We start from the raw sequence: 13,620 nt of genomic DNA, 5'->3' as shown, positions 1-13,620 counted from the left end.
CTCCCCACTTCTGCCTCTCCCAGAGCTTCTCTTCTCTCTTCTGATTTCCCATAAGCCTCTGCAGCCCCTGACACCCAGTACCAACCTAATAAATAAATGATGTATTGAAGCACTGAAGAAGACTGGGGATGGCCTTGCAGGGCGGTAGAGTGAAGGGAAGTCAGCAGTGTAAAATGGCAGCCCAAGGAAAGCTAACCGAGACAACTCAGGCGTGGAGATGGAAAGGTCCAGCAATCTCTCTGGATGAGACTGAGTTCATGAAGAAGGATCGAAAGAGGGGAGCCTGTAAAGAGAGGCCTGGGGCTCGGAGGTCTTTGGCTATGGGGACCCCATTTCCTTCGGAAGACAGAGGCCCTGATGAGAGCACGAGGGTCTGGGTCCCCTTACCAAGGCCCTCAAGCGGCTGCGTCCTAGCTACCCCCTCCCGATCGCGCCCTCCGCCTGCGAGTCTGCCATCAGAGCCTCGCTCGCGGCCCGAGAGCCTCGCATTGACGCGGGCCCGCGCGTGAGTCAAGCCTGCGTCACGGCGCCCCGCCGCCAGGGTGGCCTTTCGGAAAGCGAGGGAACCGTGTGCGCCGCGCTCCGCCCAGCTCCGTTCTGTTCCGCTCCGCAGAGCCGGCGCGGCCAGGGCGCGGGGAGGTGGCACTCGGCCCCAGCCTTCGCATCGCCGCGCGTTCGCTCCGCCGTGGAACCTGGGCCTCCAGGCTATTCCCCCAGAGCCCCGGAGCGCGAAGCAGGCGGGTGCCGGGCTGAGACTGGCGGACGAGGGAGGAAGGCAGCGATCGGAGTCGCGTGCGCCAGCTTGCAGCTCTTGGGGTCCCGAGTCCCGGCCAGGCCCGGTCATCACCACTCTCGGAGTGCCTGTTGGAGGGACTGTGCGCCCGCGAGCCGTCGGGGATCACAGCTACTCGGCTGGAGTCCAGGGCCGAGTCCGCGCGACGGCCCACGCGGGACAGGTGAGTCGCTAGCTATGCCCCAGCAACTATGCCGTCCCAGCCCCGCCCTGCCCAGGGAGGCCTAAGGACGAGGTGCCAGACCACGCTCACGGGTATCAGCCCGCTCCTGCACGGGCGCGGGGCTCCTTCCACCGCTCCTCCCCTGGTTGCTTGGCGACCGAGCTATGGGGCTGTGCCAGTTAGGCACATCAAGGGTGCCCAGCAGCTCACGCACTGGCTGGATTTGGACTTCAGTTTCCGGGGGTCAGAAGAGCCCCAGAACTCCAGAGGTAGAGAGGCAGAGCTGCAGAGGCAACGCCCGCGGAGGGAGCGGGAGGAGGCCCTCCAGCTCCTCGGGTCCCGCCGCTTGGAAACGCGCGCCCAGGGCGCAGTTCCGAGGGGAGCCTTGGACGCAGCCCGGAGACCCCAGCCCCAGACACTCGGCTTCAGGCCCATGACCTTGACAGTAACATTGGCATGAGAAACAGATCGCCCAAACCCGACACGAATATTTAATCTCCAGTTCTGGGGCAGGTCCTTCTAGAATTGAGAGATAGAGTAGAACCCCTTCTCCCTGTAGGGAAGTGCATTTGGGAAGAGATGGGGACGTGCAGGAGGTGCGCTCTGAAGGGGCACCGCCGGGAGAGAAGCCGCAGCCACATTTATACCTGAGAGAGCCCAGCCGGAAAGCGACGCTGTCGGTGCTCCGAGGGGGAGGGGCGAGGCCGCCTAGCACGGGTTCGGGATGTTTCCTTTGAAGACCTAAACTGCCCTGTCAGGGGTCCAAGCTCAAAAGTTTTGAAGCCACTCACCTTACAAGGTCGAGTCGCAGTCAACTGGGCTTCTTAAATTTGATACATTATTAAATTTGATGTCTTTCACATGCAGTCTCTCTAAATATCTGTATCTCGAGATAGATACGTTTACTTATGTATGATATGTCATTCATATATATATATATATAAGCACATGTCTATATGAGTGATGTGTATCATATAGACATATGTATGACTGTATAAATGATCTATGGTCTGTAGATCATATATAATGGCTTGTTGGATTAAGACATTTCTCAGCAGAGCAACCTTTAGAGGACAGTTCGTCTGTGAATGAGAGGCAGACATGGGGCTGGGTTGGAGCAGTGGAGAGGATGAAGAGAAGGAAAATTCTTTTAAAGACATTGGCCTTGTTAATGTGACTTTGAGGAATTGAGAAGATCCTGTAATGGCTTTATACAAATTTAACCAGAATTTGTGTCTCTCTAAAGGGGCATGGAGTGTTCTGACTGACATCTGGAGAAGGTCAGAGTGTATGGAGGTTCCCATGGGGCTTCTTGTGCCTCTCCCTGTGCTTATATTATCCAGGTGGGTCCATCTGCTGGGCAGAAAGGACATTGAGGTCACACCAGGTTGTCCTTGGCCACAGCCCATCCGCGGGACTGTCAGAAGCTCTAACTCCTCTGCTGGCTTTTTCTCTAATGGAGCAGCTGTGGCTAAGTAGGTGGTTGAATTTCAGTGACTCTCTGCAGTTCAGGGTGACTCAGTGCAGGAGGCAAATTGTGCCCACCAGCTCTGATTGAAGTTTGTTTGGCCTGAGTCACATGCAGAGTCGTGTGTCAGCTATTTGTGAGTGCAACAGAGTTCTTTAGCAGGACTTGTGAACAGGAATGGCCAGAGCCCCAAGGGGTTTGGGGCTACTGGCCAGAGATGGTGAAGAATCTTCAGAGTAGAACTCAGACTGTCTGTCTTCTGGTCAAGGGCCTGGGAGCTCTGACCTCAAAGGGAAGGTGAGCAGGACCAGGTGGTAGGGGTTGAGGACGTGTTGAAGGGGAATCTAGAGAGTGTAATTGTGGTTGCAACTGGGCCCAGTGCTCTGCCATGTGCCAGCAGGGTGCCCTCAGGCAACTTACAACACTTCTGGAGCCTCTTGGTTGTAAAGTGAGGATGCCATTTCCTCAGGCTTATTTTAGGTCTAGTGTTGGGAACATAGCCAGTTTCCCTGTTTCTTTTCTTATAGGTCTTAACCAGAGACAATTCTTTTTTTTCCCTGCCCTGCTCCTGAATAGGAAAGGGGTGTTGGAGCCAATGAAGGTTTTCCATGTGATTCATCTTCTTGAAACCCTTAAGCCTCCACTGTGAGACTCTGGATGGGGAAGGTTGAGCAGGAGCAGGACTATTGTTGCTCCTTGGAATAATTTGTGACTCTAGCCTGTCCAAAGCTGTGGAACCTGCTGGATAGTTTCAGGCTCCTTTCTCTTGCAACAGGTCTTGCTATTCCCTTCCCCACTGTCCTATCTACAATAGAGTTGACAGTTGTAAGCAAGAGGTAAGGCTGGCCTTCAGGAGAGGCAAGGCTGGTCTTTTCTGGAGAAGAGTGGAGTGGGCCTTTTAATTCCCTGAGGTTCTTGAATGTCTTGTAATGTGTCTAGACTTGTGGCTGAGCTCAAATGTATGTACCTCAAGAATGAAAGAAATAAGAATATCCCTGAATGCAGCAAGGATGAGGCTAGACTGCTACTGGAAGTAAATATGTATGTGTGTGTGTGTGTGTGGTCATATTCACTCGAGTGCATGCCCTCTCCATTGGATCTGGGAGTACATTTCACAGATGATGGAGACAGAGGTGAGAGAATCCTAGAGCAGCAGCTCCCTTCTGTGGGTGCACCCCTCCTCCCATCATCCTCCGCTCCCGTCTAGCTTTGCTGCAGCGGGACAATTCATCATTAATCCTTTTAAACTGCTAAGATAAGCATCAGCAGCATTTAAGGAAAGGTAGATTGGAGCTTTTCTCCTAGACAGGGACTGAATTATCACTTGCCTCCAGGCTGGGCTGCAAGAAATCCTCAATACCAAGCATCTGGAGTGCCAGGATGGCAACAACAACACACCCTGACATCACAACCCTATGCTAGGCTCCCTGACCAATGTCCTAGGCTACCAGAGGTCAGAAGTCTAATTAGGCAGTGCTCTCAGGGAAATTCCTTATGTGTAAGCTTTTAACAGAAGAGAATGCTGTTCTGGGTTCTAAGTGCTTATGCCATGCTTGGCATACAATAATAATATCCAGCTTTTCATTGAGGCTCTTGTGCGCCACTAAGTGCTTTATTCAAAGACTGTCTTGTTTAATCTTCACTACAATCCCAGAGGACAAATACTGTAATCTGTATAGAATTTGAGGTTCAGAGAGGTCAAATAAGTTGATCATGGCCACACAGGTAAGTGAGTAGCAACTTGAGAATCAGTACCAGTTCTGTCAGATTCCAGACTTTATTATCTTCACCACATGGTGTGATATGTTTCCATAATAAATTCTTACTAAATGTTTGCCAACAATCTAGGCTTTTATAGAATGGACTTGGCTAAACCTCTCAGTTTTTCAGGCTGGTGTCCTGAGAAAGGGGAAATGGGCCTTCAGCAGTGGGAAATGGCATAGAGATTGAACAGAATCAACCTTCCAAGTTCTGGGGAATGTGCCATTTGGTTTCAAGTGGATCAGGATCCAGCCAGGGATCCCAGGCTCTGTTGTGGTGCTCTGTCACCCTGTCCTTGTCTTTTTCTTTCTGATATTTACCACCCTGGGCTTTATTCCCTTAAAGTTTGCCCAGGTAGGAGTTGTTGACTGAAGCAGGAAAAAAAGGGTCAGAGCAAGTTGGATGGTTCCTGAGGATTTCTGCGTCTGCAGAATCAGAGACAGCCAGTCACTAATGGGAGCTTTGATGTGTCAGGTTTCTCTGCTGGACAGTGTGCCAGCAATCCACAGCAGTTTCTGATGAGGCCCTAGACCCCAGACAAAAACTGCTAACACACCAAGGTTATTTACAGCAGCTGCTGGTGGGGCCGCTCAGATGAATGCTGCTTGCTTCCTGATCTTGCCCCATGGAGACCCTGATTTCCTCAGCCCTAGGGAGCCACTGTTCTGGCAAATGTGACATCTGACTCTTCTTGCTGCCTGTCTACTCCCTCTGAGAATCATTTATCTCTGGAGGGATTAGCCCATGCAGTCCTATCTCGCCTGCTACCTCTAAACCAACTGAGATCTCAGTGGATAAGTTCCTGAGAGTGAGGGTGAGTAACTGGAATAGAAGAACGAATACTCCCCACCCACAAGAGGACAAAAAGGAGTCCCCAGAAACCCTTGCTTCAGGAGCAGCCATTGTGTGGAAATCCAATTCATTGGAATTTCATTTTTCCTCCCATGAGCAAATTTTTATTAAGACATTCACATATGGGAAAATTTAGTTATTTTAAAAGACATAATTAGATATTCATTGTGTACAGAAAACTCACATGTGAGAACATAAGCTCAGATGCTGCATGAATACCTACTAAATTATTCTCATGCTCAGTCTCAGAGAACAATTCTGGGTCAAGTGAGTCTTAGGCTGCCTCAGTCCCCAACCTGGGAGTTGAGGCTTAAAGCCCTGCTGTTCAATGGCTCTTGTGGAGTGGCAGTAGGGTCCATCAAGAGCCAGAGGAGCAAATGATCTTGGGGTCATCTCAACATCTGTGCCTGTCCCCCCAGCTGCCATGCTGCCTTCTAGAGTCCCTTTACCAGTCCATCCGAAGGCAAGTAGCCTGGTGCTCTACTCCATCATTTCTAATTACTGGTTTAATTGCAATTTCTGCTGGATTCTGTATACTACAAATTTACTACTCATTCCTTTGTTTGCAAAGAGAATTCATTGGTTCACACCCCCAAATCCTGCTGGTTGCATTTTTTTTCCTCTAAGATATTTTATGTGTTTGAACTCAGGCCATGAGTACTATTCCTTAACTTTTTCATTCAAAGCTAGTACTCTACTACCTGAGCCACACCCCCCACTTCTGGCTTTTTGCTAGTTAATTGGAGAAAAGAGACTCATAAACTTTTCTTCCTGGCCTGGCTTGGAGCCATGCTCCTCAGATCTCAGCTTCCTGAGTAGCTAGGATCACAGGCACGAGCCACTGGCACCCAGCTTCTATTTATACAATTCTTGGAACCCTGTGGTTGTTAAACCCCACTTGAACTGTACACAGGGCAGGAAGTCTGCTTACAATTGCTGCTTTGTGAGAGATGTGAATGTCACCTGGCAAGGTGGTTCCAGCAGGGTAGCTGGAATTCTTTTCCCTGCATCTGAGGTAAGGAGGGCAGATGGTCCCATGCTGAGTGGCCAAGGCACTGACTCCCAGAATGGCCGATCGGTGCTGTCCATGGTCCTGCCCCAATACCCAAATGATCAGCCTGCTAGTAATTTGGGGACTCCTTAGAACAGCCAGAAGCAATCTGTTTGACCAGTGCCCCAAATTATATTATGTTATTTTTCTTAGAAAAAGCCCCATCTAACTGAAGAAACATGATCACAGGGAAGTGGTGATAGATGGGCTTGTTCTTCTGCTGACTTGTTCAGTGAGACACATTGCAGAACTTCCTACCAGTATGGGAAGGGTAGCTTGTGGTTCAGAAAATGATAGCTGGGGTGGCCTAGGGTAGTACAGCCTCCTCCACTTACTCAAGTATGCCAGACTATTTTCTGTGAGTGTTAAGATAGGCAAAAGATTGAAGAAAGAATACAGGGATGAGTGCCAGAGACTCATGCCTATAATCTTAGCTACTCAGGAGGCTGAGATCTGAGGATGGTGGTATGGAGTTAGTCTGAGCAGACAAATCTGAGAGACTTATCTCCAGTTAACCAGCAAAAGTAGAGAAGTAGAAGTGTGCCTCAAGTGGTTGAGTGCCAGCCTTGAGAGAAAAAGCTAAGGGAGAGTGCCAGGTCCTGAGTTCTAGCCCTAGTACTGACACACACACACACACACACACACACACACACACACACACACACACGAAAAAAGAAAAACTATAGATCACAGTTTGAATCTCTCCTCTTATACTTCATGTCTATGCTATCTTGACATTGGATTATCTTAGGCTAGGCTTCTTTACTCCTAACATGAGGATTACATTTTATCTCAAGTTGTTGGGAGGATAATAACATGCAGAAGGTGTTTGTGGTGTCTTGTTCCCAGGATTAGGGCTCTCCTGCCCGGCCCTTCGCAAAGCTGCATTGAGTGCTGCAATGGAAGAGACACAGCTTCGTTTGGTCCTCAGGAAAGAGACATCATGTGGGGACTGTAATGAAGGGGTTCTCAATCACTATTGCTTCAAGTGTTCTTCAGAAGCCCATTAGTAATTCAGGTAATTGGACACCCTTGGTCCCTTCTGTGATTCTCTGAGATGATAAGGGAAAAAACTAGTGGCTTTAAGAAAATCCAGGTCAGAGCATCTGTCATCAGCTTTGGCCTCTTATAAATACAGAAAGGAGTCAGGTCTTCAGATGTTTTCACATTGGATTTTATATTTTTTCTTTTTAAAAATAATTGACTCTCCTGGGTCCTCTACCTGTCTGAAACCTGAGATGCCCTTCATCACTCTGGGACCCTGTTTCTGCCTCTCTTCAAAATCCAAGCCTCATACAGGCCACCATCTTTCACCGACCCTTCCAGATTCCTGGCTTGTTGATCTGCAAGGCAGCTAGTGACACCTTTAAACTATTTGGGTCACATTCTACCTTTTGCTTGAAGACCTCTAAGAGCTTCATGTGATTCTAGAGAGAAAACCCAGATTGCTGTTCATGTTCATGAATCTTGCCTGCTCTGCCTACTGTCCATGTTTCTGTCTCAGCTCCTCTCATCTTCCAACCCTCAGGATATTCTAGGCACATAACCTTTCTGTTTCTTTCCCTCACCAAACATGCACAACCTGCCCTAGGGCCTTTGCACTTTCTGTTTCACCTTCTCTTCTTCAAATGCTTTCCTGTATAGCCATATGGCTCATTGTCTTACTCTGCTCAGATAATTGTGTCATCTTATCACCTTCTTTCTTCTTTTCCTATGGTACCATGGATTTAACCCAGAATGTTGGGAAAGCACTCTGCTATGGAATGACACCCCCAGCCCTACTGGGTGCTTTCTTAACTCCTCTCTATCTTCTCACAATCCTGCCCCACTCCATCCCTTTGACCTCTGTTATATATTATATATTTATTTTCACCTCTGCACTAGAATATAAATCCATGGGGTAGGAATCTTGTTTATTCTGCTTTCTGCTGTCCTAGAACATGGCCTATCTGGCACAGAGCATGTAGTAAATATATGTTGAAGAAAGGAAAGGAAGGTGCAGAAAGTAGAGGAGTATTTGAAATACCTTATTCTAGCAGTGCCTGTAATTTACACAAGGCTGGGTTCCATTCTGCTTTCAGCCCAAAAAAACAGCAGGAGCATTTTGAGTACCAAGCACCTGCCTCTCCCATCAGCTCACTGAGTCTTTGGGCTTCTATGTGTTTGGTCTTCATCAGTCCTGAGGCATTGTGAGAGACTGGATGGATATGCCTGGTTGAGCCCAGTCCCTCCATGTCTCACCTGAAGGGGGGCTGACACTCATAGGTTAGGAACCCTCACCCTAGCTTGTCAGCTCCAAAAACCAACAAGTTGCATGCTTTCCCAAAGGCTTGTTGCTGAAAAGTTGCAGATCACGGGGGCTCAACTTGAGGTTTTCTTGGCACGAAATCCCATGATGCCTTTCTACAATAGCACCAGGATCCAGAGGCAGGCCATGACAGTGCAGACCCAGGGCCTCTCTCTATTGAGTTCACGGACTTGTTGCATGTCAGGGATTTGAAAATACATGCTTCTATACATTGTTGCATCTTAACTAGGACATAACGTAGCATCAATGGCCATTTAAAATACCTATTAGTTTGAGGTAGGGGTGATGTTACATGAGTGAGAACCTTCCATTGATGTGACCTAAAGGGTAAGTTCAAGAAAAGTACCAACATCGAGATCTTGAGTTCAGTGAAATATAGGCAATGGATCCCTTGAAGCCTCCATTTCTTTGTTTGTAAAATGGGAATAACAGTGGCACTTACTTTCCTATTCTAATTATTGGAGTGATTGAAGGAGATTGTGGCAGTAGGGCTCTGTATAGTGGAGTGGGTGCTACAGGAAGTGCTACTCAGTGTGGCCTGTGTGCTGTTGTCATGATCATTGCTACATATTGTTTTTATGATCATAGCTGCATACTACTTAGCCCTTGGAAGTTCCCATAAGTGCTTAATTCTATCACAAGATCGAATACACTGGCGGCCGGGTTGCGGGGGGGAGGGAAAGGGGGACTGTGCAGCCCTTGTTTAGGTACTGAGCATGCATTCTCCTCTCATGAAAGAGCAACATGGAACCAAAAGATCTTGTTTGCGCTGGCCACACCCACGTTTTCCAGTGCCAGTTCCTCCCCTTCTGGACCATCTGCCCCTTCTCTGCTGCTTTTTCCTCCTGACTAAGAAAACAAAATATCAAGTGCACACAGCACACTGGGAAAAAAGACAGGAAAGTGAAAGGAGGCTGCAGAAGGTCCAGTTGGCTTGTTGGCCTGATTTGTTGTTGGGAACTGTCCCACCAGTTCCCTGGCATACTCTGAACTAGATTGTGCCCACCCAATTTATTTTTGGGGGAAGAAGATGGATCCTATCTATACGGTAAGCAAGTCAGAATACAAATATAGACTCCTTCAAAAGAGGCAGAAAGCCACTGAATTATGGCCAGATCTCTTTCTTTGTGTACCTTTTAAACGATCACTTGAGCAATCCTTAGGACATACTCTAGGAATTAGACTATTGCAAGCCAGGTGCCAGTGGCTCATGCCCGTAATCCTAACTGCTCAGAAGGCTGAGATCTGAGGATCACAGTTTGAAGCCAGCCCAAGCAGAAAAGTCCATGAGACCTTTATCTTCAATTAACCAGCAAAAAGCCAGAAGTGGCAATGTGGCCAAAGTGGTAAAATATCAAGCCAGGGCACAAGGCCCTAAGTTCAAGCCCCAGTACAAGCACAGACACACACATACAAAAATATTACATCAGAAAACAGGACAAATTAATATCTCAGATTGTGGACATTTTGAGGGCTTTAAAATGCACTAGTTTTTTTTAAAAATAGGAAGTCATTCATTTTATGAATATTATGTTCATTGAGAAATATAATCAGAATTTGTCCTTGTCCTTGACAGTTGAGAGATGAAGTGGGAGACCACAATATAAACTCAAAAGGCCTGTGAAATGGAGTACCAAAAAAAAAGATCAGTTCTGGGTATTTGAGTTTTCAATGAGCTTCTCATTCTTTCTCCTTCTACCCTTGTGGTAACCTGATGTAGTTGGTAGGTAAGCCATGATCCCTATTTTACAAACAAGTAAGGAACAGGACATTGTCTTTGAGAGGCTGGGGTCCTTCCTAAATGCATGGAGAGCTGCCCTTCACTAGAGCCCCAGCCAAGGCATGCAGAGTTCTGGTAGTCCCAGAGACTCTCTGCTCAGCTGGCTCACTTTTCTCACCTGCCTCCTGTGTCACCCATGAATATGTCAGTTGGGATTTCAGTATGGGGAAAGTATTGTTTTTTGCCAGGGCTTGAACTTAGGGTCTGGATGCTATCCCCTTAATTTTCTTGCTCAAGGATAGCACATTTGAGCCACACCTCCACTTCTGGCTTTTTGGTGGTTCATTGGTAATAAGAGTCTCAAGGACCTTTTTTCAGGATTGGCTTTGAATGGAGACCCTCAGATCTCAGTCTCCAAAGTCACCATGATTATAGGCATGAGTCACTGGCACTGGAAACTTCCAGGTTTTTTTGAACTGGACCCTTAAACCACAGTGCAAAGGTTTCTCTTTATGATGGCTAGATTACAGTGCTCTTCCCAGAGCTGCAGACCCGAGGGTGGCAGAGTTCAGCACATCTCAGAGAGGGCTGCTGTGGGGTCCTCATGGTACCTGCTTTCCCAAAGATGACAGCTTTTCCACTCATCTCCTCTGGGGAGTTTGTCCTTTGAGTGCCCTGATACAATCTTCTTGGGTACAAGATACCCTAGAATCAGAGGTGGGGTTTCAAAGGGGCTGATTTCAGCATCTCAGAATGGCTTGTTCATCTCCGGCAGCTCTGCGGTGGGGAATCCAGGCATGCCCTCTCTCAAGGTGAGAGCAGCCACCTCTCCCTCCTAAGCTATTTTTCTTTTTTGATGCTGTGCCTGAAAAAAATTGTTGTGGAGCCCTCAGCACTCTGGAGATATTTTTACCTGTCTTTCTCCTAGTCGCTCTAATTTTTTTTCTCTCTCATTTTAAGAAGATTCAGTTGACTGCTTAGTCCTGATTCTCTCCCATGAGCTATTCTGAGCTGTGAGCCGCCTGGGTTGCTAAGTGACAAGATGGCACCCAGACTCGCTCAGCACTCGAGCCCCTCTCGCCATTGTGCTTTCAGGTAATTGAGGCATTCCTTTCAGAAAGTATCATGTAACTCCATCGTCTGACACACAGCTTGTGAAAGCAAATTTACAACCCACCCCAGCTACTACAGGGGGATAATTAGACTATGACTGAGATGGCTGTCAACACCTCCCCCCAGTGGTGCCCCAGCAAGCTCTCTGCTGACAGAGGGTGGCAGGACAGACTGCCTACAGACCCTGCTTGCTGTACCCAGTGCTGGGGGTCAGAGCCACATACGGGAGGGGCACTCGCTGGATATGTAGTGCAGCCATGGAGGTCATCCAGATCTACCCATGTACACCTGGGAAAACTGAGGTCCAGGGAAGTGAAGGCAGTGGTGCAAGTTTGTACAGTTGGTTGATGCCTGGATCATGGTTGGCTCCATGAGATTCTAAGGCAAGGCAGAGAGGAATCTCCCTTTTCAGGTCCTTCTCTGATCCTGGTGCTTATCACAGGGATCATTGTGGGGTAGAGTTTGGATTTTCAGCCCTGGTCTGAAAGCTGGTCTTTCACTAGCTCGTGGAGTCCAGGTTTTAGGAACCTTGACTTGAGGGATGGGGAGCAAGAGGGTTATTCCAAGTCACTGCCACCACCTGCCCTTTAAAGGGGCCACTCAGCCTACAGAATTATAGGGCACACAAGCAGACATGCATGGTGTGAGCTGTAGCCTCCCCCCACCTTGGGTCTGAGCATTTCCCTCTCTATGTTGGAGTGACGGCAGCTTCCTGTTGGTCCCCTGGGTCTGGGTTCCCTGGGTCCAGGAGTATTGGTAAAATGACTCCTGAGGACCTTCAGGCCTGAGACTGCATGACTATCTTCAGTGTTGTAAGGGGCCATCGTTAGCATCCTCCTGTGACAGATGAGGAAACTGAAGCCCAGGAAGTGGTAGACGGTGAAACTGGATTTCAGTGGAGGCTGAATGACTCTGGAGCAAAATCCCTACCCCATATGATACCATCAGAGAATATAGAAAGTGTTATTAAGCTGGGTGCTGGTGGCTCACACCTATAATCCTAGCTACTGAGGAGGCTGAGATTGGAAGATGGTGCTTAGAAGTTAGCCAGACAGACACATCTGAGAAACTCTTGCCTTCAACTAATCAGCCAAAAAAAAACAAAAAACAAAACACAAAAAAGTAGAGGTGTGGTTCAAGTGGTAGAGAACCATCCCTGGGCAAAAAAGCCAAGGGAGAGAGCCAGGCCGAGTGCCCCCCCTCACAAACATATGCACTAGCATTATTAAACAATTTCAATTAATTATGAGCACTATGTATGGGATGTGTTTTTCATTAATAAAACGCTAATCTTTTAAATGATGCTCTATTTTTATTATTCATAATATTGCTGATCTTTTGGGCCCAAATTGGGCCAACCTTGACCAGGTTGTTTTGAGCTCTGGAGTGTAGCGAGTGGCAGGACTTTGTGGGATGCTGGGTAGCAGCCTCAGGAGAGAATCCAGTTTTTCCGAACAAAAGTGAGTGTTTCTGGGATGGAGGTGTAGCTCAGTGGTAGGGTGCAATGCTTGCTTGCCTAACTTGTATAAGGTCTTGAGTTCACTCCCCAGCTCCATAAACAAACATAAAGGTAGACTTTTTTTGTAAATGTGCCACCATTAGGCTTGAACTTGGCTTAAGTTTTTTTTGAACTTGGCTTAGTTTTGTTTTTGTTTTTGTTTTTTCCACTCATGGCTGAAGTTCTACCACTTGAGCCATACTTCTACTTCTGGCCTTTTGATTAATTGGAGATAAGAGTCTCAGACTTTCCTGCCCAGTCTGGCTTCAAAACATGATCCTCAGATCCCGGCTTCCTGAGTAGTCTTGATTATAGGTGTGAGCTACCAGTGCCTGGCACTAGACATTTTTAAGGTGAGCCAATATGCTTTCTCTTGCCTACCTCTACTCCCACTTTGAGCTCACTTTGCCCCTTCCTGAGGAGAAAGAAGGGATTTTTTGACCAAATATAAACTTGAGGATGTACATATTTAGTAGATAGGTAAACAATAGGCTTCCAGGCCACAGCCACTACCACTTGGTTCCTTTGTGTATGAGGAGCTCTGAGCCAGGTACTTCCCTCCCAGCAGCCTACTGGCTCCTCATATCAGCCTTCCTGGGAGAAGGGACACTAAACTGAGACACATAGCTAGAATGTAGCCAAGGCCTCCAGCAGCTGGCCCTTTCACTCCAAGAGCTACCCAAACCCTCTCCCTACCACACTTCTCACACTTTGCTCCTCTTATCTCTCTGTCTCTGTGTCTCTGTCTCTGTCTGTCTGTCTGTCTCTCTCCATTCTGGCTGCTCTGCCCACCTTACTGTTCCTGGAATTCCTAATGCTTCCTTTCAGGATTATGTGTCTGTCTTCCCCTCTGCCTTCACTCTCTCTCATCATACAGGCTTTTATTCCAGTGT

At 47.8% G+C, this 13,620-nt stretch overlaps 1 protein-coding gene across 1 annotated transcript in view; it reads left to right on the top strand.

Moving 5' to 3' along the window:
* Positions 1–688: 688 nt before the first annotated feature.
* Positions 689–13,620, top strand: part of Slc6a17 (solute carrier family 6 member 17) — a 50,103-nt gene continuing 37,171 nt past the window's right edge. Inside the window, exon 1 of the mRNA XM_048349967.1 lies at positions 689–956. The gene's annotated coding sequence lies outside the window, so the exon portion shown is untranslated. The remainder of the gene's footprint in view (positions 957–13,620) is intronic.

This window comes from Perognathus longimembris, chromosome 7, assembly GCF_023159225.1.
Source record: "Perognathus longimembris pacificus isolate PPM17 chromosome 7, ASM2315922v1, whole genome shotgun sequence".
Taxonomy (NCBI): Eukaryota; Metazoa; Chordata; class Mammalia; order Rodentia; family Heteromyidae; genus Perognathus; species Perognathus longimembris.
The sequence above is the reverse complement of the archived record's forward strand: the minus strand, read 5'-3'. Positions and strand labels throughout refer to the sequence as shown.